The sequence below is a fragment of the Limulus polyphemus genome, unplaced genomic scaffold (assembly GCF_000517525.1).
Source record: "Limulus polyphemus unplaced genomic scaffold, Limulus_polyphemus-2.1.2 Scaffold829, whole genome shotgun sequence".
Taxonomy (NCBI): domain Eukaryota; kingdom Metazoa; phylum Arthropoda; class Merostomata; order Xiphosura; family Limulidae; genus Limulus; species Limulus polyphemus.
Genome location: NW_013666439.1, coordinates 18,526 through 25,049, shown reverse-complemented (window position 1 = coordinate 25,049; position 6,524 = coordinate 18,526).

Here is a 6,524-nt window from a genome sequence, read left to right as displayed (position 1 = left end):
TCTTGGGCTACTCTTTACCACGAATAGTGGGATTGACCGACTCATTATAACGTCCCCACGGCTGAAAGGGCGAGGATGTTTGGTGTGACGGGGATTCGAACCCGCGACCCACAGATTGCGAGTCGAGCGCCCTAACCACCTGGCCATGCCGCCAGAGAGAAGAATATGGCGAACGGGTTGATACTGATTTCTACTTACTAAAAGAGTGGATTTAGAAAAACACCAGATTAAGTTTCTAGGATCTGATTTCAAGTGATGACATATCTATGTAGCTCGAAAGAACCAATACACGTTGAGAAAGATACATTGTTTTCACTCAATCGTACGAAGGAAAGTCGGAGCTAGGGAAGAAATGAAATGTGAAATTATGACTTGTAAAAGAACTACATTAGTTATGTTTTCCCTTGAAATGCGATCCTACGTCACCAAGATGTAAACGCTGAATTTGTCAGTCACGCAATATACGAGATAGTTCAGTCGTTCTTGATATAACCTGTTTCTATTTCAGCGTAGAATAATTAAATAAAAGTAAATTCAGCTAGGTCAAAAATATCGTCTCGTCTAATGATAACCAGAAAAATCCCTCTCTGACAGCGCTACTTCAAAAAATCATGAGTGAGTTTATGTGTTTAGCGAAACTCCAAGTTCATCAAGAGTGGTGAAGTTTGTAAGTAAGAATTCATTAACTTAGACGCTGATACCTGCGCTACCATCTAATTGATCATGATACTCAATGATACTATTTAAACTCGCGTACTTGTACTTAAAAATTGCTTCAGAAACATTTCGAGAAACCCCAAAGAAAAGCATAAAACCAACGTTAATGATCTGTTATTTAATTAAGCATATAGCTATTTTCTTAGTTGAACTTAATTATGTTCTTACTTGATTCTTTCTTTCTTTTTCTGTATGCTATTTCCAATTTTATAGCAACTTACAAATATGGGGATGTTACTTTATTAGGAGTGTCAATGACAAAAACACGCCGTTACCCTAATTTTTCGTTTTAACGTTAGGTGACGTGATCATGTTCACTGAAGCGTGTTTGTAAGTTTAGACGGAAGCCTCATTGTTAATTATCCAATATAACCAACTACAGAGTACTAGAGTAAGATTTTGACTTACACTGCTTGCATAACATAAATTTATTGAGAACGTAACTAAAAAGCTGTACTAGAGGAAAAAAAATATTCAAATACTACTTAACACTAGTTAATGTTATTAAATTATGAATGGCCAACTATTTCTTATTTATTGTTATAATAACTGGGTAAAATGGTGTATGGGTAGTGTTTTACTGTGATCAGTCAATTGTTCCACATCTGAAGGTTGGACAAAAATGCCATTACCCTTTATTGTTAATTGTCAGAATACTGTATACTGGCATATTCGTTTCCTATTACTCCTTGTTCTCAACCATAACCATGAGGAAGGCTGATTTACCATCATTAGTCATAACTATGGGGAGATACTGGTCATATTGTTTATGTAGCATCAGTATCTCAGAAACACTTAAATGGAACTGAAAAATATGATACTCGAGTGCTTTTGAAAGGTGGGCCTTTCTTCTTCAGGAGCAAATTAGTATCCTATCATATTTTTGAGTTAAATTGATTTCTTGAACCTATATGTTTTTCTAACATCACAAATACTGCTTATAATATTGTGAAACTGTTGAAGTAATAACGATTCAAATGAAAATATCAAAGATTGGTTTGTTTAGAAGTTCGCATAAAGCTACACGAGGGCTATCTGCACTAGCCGTCACTAATTTAGCAGTGAAAGACTAGAGGGAAGGCAGCTAGTCATCAACTCTTGGGCTACTCTTTTAGCAACGAATAGTGGGATTGACCGTCACATTATAACGCTCTCACGGCTATAACCTACAAATTATCCAAAACTACTTTTGTTTTTAAGTATCAAAACAAAATAGATAGGATTATTTTCGTATTCAAATTTTTATTATACATTAGATAACACTGGACAACAAAAAATTTGCTACTGGAGAAAACTCAAGTGATTTAGGTTAATTTGATGGCGCTGATCTAAAAATGTAGCCAGAATTTGTCAATGATCGCTAGATTTTGATTTCTTGTAATATCTCAACATTTTAACAGTACTATGTGAAATATCATGCAATCAACTCAGTACAATAGATTTATGCTGTGAAATTAAGTTTACTTGGACAGTTTATTAGGTAAAAGGCATACATTTTTGATAACTTCTAACAATAGCTGTATTGTATTAGTGTAAAATTCAAAATATATTGTTTATATATGCTATTTTTTCTCAATATAATTGTAGCGAATTGAACCACTTTTGCTTCATTCCCACGCTCACCTTCTCCGCCGAGGAATCACGAAACCTTCACGTGCTCAGTTTGCTAGAACATTCGAGAAGTCTCTAGACTGAGCAAAAAAAGGGCGGAGTCAGTCGCTTCTCTTTCAGTTGCCTCTCGTTCACTCAGTTTGTCACTTCGCCTCGCTCTGCGCACAGTCAAAAGAAAGTCTGATCTTTTTCCTCGCATCATACCCGCGATATAATCAAATTCTACAAACTTTAATTTTTAAAATACTTTAAACTCTAGTTCTGTAAACATGAATTCTTTTATATATTTTTAGAAAATCATTTGAAGTGCTTGCTGCCTTCGGTTCAAGTACAGTCCGAAAGTATAAAATCACCCAAACCGTTTCTGCTACATTTGTGGAAAATGTATTAGAGTTTAACGAAGTAAAAACATCCCACACAAAGTAAAGATAGCTTACTATCACTATTTTGGGTGTAAAATTAGTGACCAAGAAAAACATTGGACTCCACATGTGTATTGTACAGCTTGCACATCTGGCTTGACACAGTGGCTGAATAAAAAGAGAGCAAGTATGCCATTAGCAGCTCCCAGGATATGGCGTGAGCCCAAAGATCACCTAACTGACCGTAAGTTTTGCATGACTTATGTTTCTGGATATTCAGGCAAAAATAAACAATACATTAAATATCCAGATATTGCATCTGCATTGAATTCAATACCTCATGGGGATGGTCTTCCAGAGTCACATTCACCAGCGAATAGGGAAACAGAAGAGTTATTCTGCGAAGAAGACAATGAATTATCTTCATCCTCTTCATATAGTAATTCTAGTCCTGTACCACCTCAACACAAACTGCCTCATATTATCACACAAAAAAGAGCTAAATGATCTGATTCGTGACTTGTCCCTATCAAAGCAGCATGGGGAAATTCATGGCTCTCGTTTACAGCAATGGAATTTATTAGCTCCAGAAACAAGAATTTCAATTTACCGAATTCGCCATCAAAGTCTTGTTTCTCACTACAGCATGCAAGATACTTTGTGTTTCTGTACAAATGTTGATGCACTAATGGAAGAATTAGGTAACATCATCCTCAAAAATGGAGACTTTTTATTGACTCATCTAGAGTTAGTCTGAAAGCTGTACTTTTGTAGAATGAAAACATCAAGCCATCGATTCCTGTTGCTCATGCTGTGAATATCAAAGAAAGTTAGCAAAGCATCAGATTATATATTCCTAAATGCAATTTTCAATAAATAAATAAAGTTATTAAAGAAAATGTTGTTATTTTCACGAGCTTAAGAATATTTTGATTAAATGTATCACAACTTGAAAAGTAAAGGCGATCAGTAATTTTTCAAATGATTTTTAGAATCAACATCATCAAATTACTCAGAAACAGTTGCATTTTTTTTCTAGTAGCAGAGAAAATAAATTTTGTTGCCCAGTGTATTGGTTATGTTACTGCGTCTGCCACCAAACTTATGTACATCACTTAGAACAACGTTAGCTACTTGATCGCTTGCGAAATATATTGCGTATTTTAACATGCTCTGAGAAGTAAATGTCCAATACTTATTTACTTCAATGTTTATGTGTCGGACATACATAAGTGTGATATGTGTTTTGACAACACCAGTGAGAAGTAAATGTCCAATACTTATTTACTTCAATGTTTATGTGTCGGACATACATAAGTGTGATATGTGTTTTGACAACACCAGTAAAAAGTAAATTATGCCTTCACATATTGTTTATTAACACTAATGCTCTTACGACTAGTAACATTTACGTAGGTAATTGTAACGAAATGATCTGCACTTTCCATATTTCAGGCACTTGTTATTTGTTATTAAGCACAAAGTTAAACAATGGGCTATTTGTGCTATGCCCACCACGAGTATCGAAACCCGTTTTTTGTGTTATAAGCTTTCAGACTTACCACTGTGTCACTAGAAGGTTATTCCGTTCATCCTGTATTTTTGAATAAATACTTAATACAAAATAGCTTGACTGATTTTGAACAGATATGAATATCAATAATGTTAAGAATATACTTTAAATACATTACAAACGACTCAGAACTTTCAACTTGAAGGTTATCCATTTTTAAATTTTTTTCCTTGTGAAATACATGTTGCAAATTTAATTGATATAAACTGATGTAAACTGCGGAATTTTTCTTTCTATATTCCTATTAATTTGTCCATTTCGGATTCCAAATCAGACGTGTGTAAAGATAACAATTCAGAACCACCTTTTGTGTCCCACTGCTAAAGACGCATTTGGTTTAATACTGGAACTTGTCAGTTCGGCTGAATGATGAGAAGCAAAAGTTTCTTTATACTGCTATTTTTTATTGCAGTATAAGACTTTAAAAATTATGGTTTAAAACGCCGAAAGCTGGCAAAGCATTATAACCTGATAGGCCTAAAATTTATGATAAAAATCACTTAAACTTTTTCTCGCATTCCTCACAGGTGTGTAGAAATCGCATTTCAGATGAAGTTGTGCTAACTTGCAACTAGAAAAATAATGTTTTATCACATAATGTTTGTTTGCAGCTCAGTTAGTAAAAACTACATGCAACGTTAATTGAGCTTGAATCTTCCACATCAGATTAAACCGCAACAGGAAAAAAGTTGTTTTTGAGCTTATAGTTTATCTATCTAAAAAATTATTGCTTTCTACAAAGACTCGTTTAAAGCTCTTAGTTCTTTCAAGAAATATAACTTTCAAACTGGGTGTAATAAAACATCTGATAATTTGTTAGAAAGTAAAACAATTCCTGGAGATTGCTTGAAGGGTTTCTATTTATTTACTGTAGCACAGGTGATGTGCAAATTGTTGATACACAGGAAGTATTTCAGAGTAGTTATTATTTGTTGGCCGGACGTATACTGTTAGAAACCTGGTTTCAATACCTGTAGTGGGCAGAGCACAGATTGTCCTTTGTGTAGCTCTGTGCTTAACAACAACAACAATTATTTGTTGTCACAGTAAATTTAATCTTCTAATTAGTTTTTCATACACCATTAAAATTGTAATTAGTCGTTACGGTATTTCCATTAAAATTGTTACTCTTTCTACACAAAGTTGCGCTAATATCAAGAAATTCATAATTAATCGACAGCCTTATCCTCAACTGAATACTCATCAAAAGTGTTGTAGATACAAATACCGTAATGACTAATTACAATTTTAATGGAAATACCGTAACGACTAATTACAATTTTAATGGAAATACTGTAACGACTAATTACAATTTTAATGGAACTACCGTAATGACTAATTACAATTTTAATGGAAATACCGTAACGACTAATTACAATTTGAATGCAAACGAGGTTTCTTTTTCATATGATTTCTTAATATGTACTTGTAGTTAGAATAAATTTGTAATTTATTATAAACAATTAATCTTTGATGCCATCGTCATGTGATATCACAATAATATTCAAACGTCAATAACATAATTAAATAGAATTTGTTGTCATAAACAATGATAGAAAATAAGAGCTTGGTCAGAAATGTGAAGTATATACTCTGTTTTTAACATTCGCACTTTATATAATATCTTAAACCTTATGAGCTAAGCGAAGTTTAAGGTTAGTGTATGGAACTGCGCATCAGGAGGTCCAATGTTCCAACCGCGATATCACGACGAATGTGCTTCATATTTTCAGCTCTTGAGGCGTTATAACTGACGATCAATCGCGCTATTGAGTTGATTGTAGATAAATATTTGGCGAGTGCTGCTGACTGGTTTTTGTCCTTGTGATCAGCAGGTTTATATTTGAAATGGCTATATTTGAATTTTAAGTCATAGATCTGGCCGTTAAGTCTAAGGGTCATATATAAGAAACATTATATATATATATATATGGTTGTGAGATACAAAGTCTTTACTTTTACAAAATACAAACAAAAAATATGAAGCTCAATGATCGTCTTGAGCTACGCGAACTTCTTCATTTCGCAAATTGTTTGTTTGTTTTTGAATTTCGCGCAAAGCTACACGAGTGTTATCTGCGCTAGCCGTCCCTAATTTAGCAGTATAAGACTAGAGGGAAGCTGCTAGTCATCACCACCCACCGCCAACTACTCTTGGGCTACTCTTTTACCAACGAGTAGTGGGATTGACCGTCACATTATAAGGCCCCCACGGCGTCAGGAAGGGCATCCGGCCGTATGGATACGGAAGAAGAAGAGGA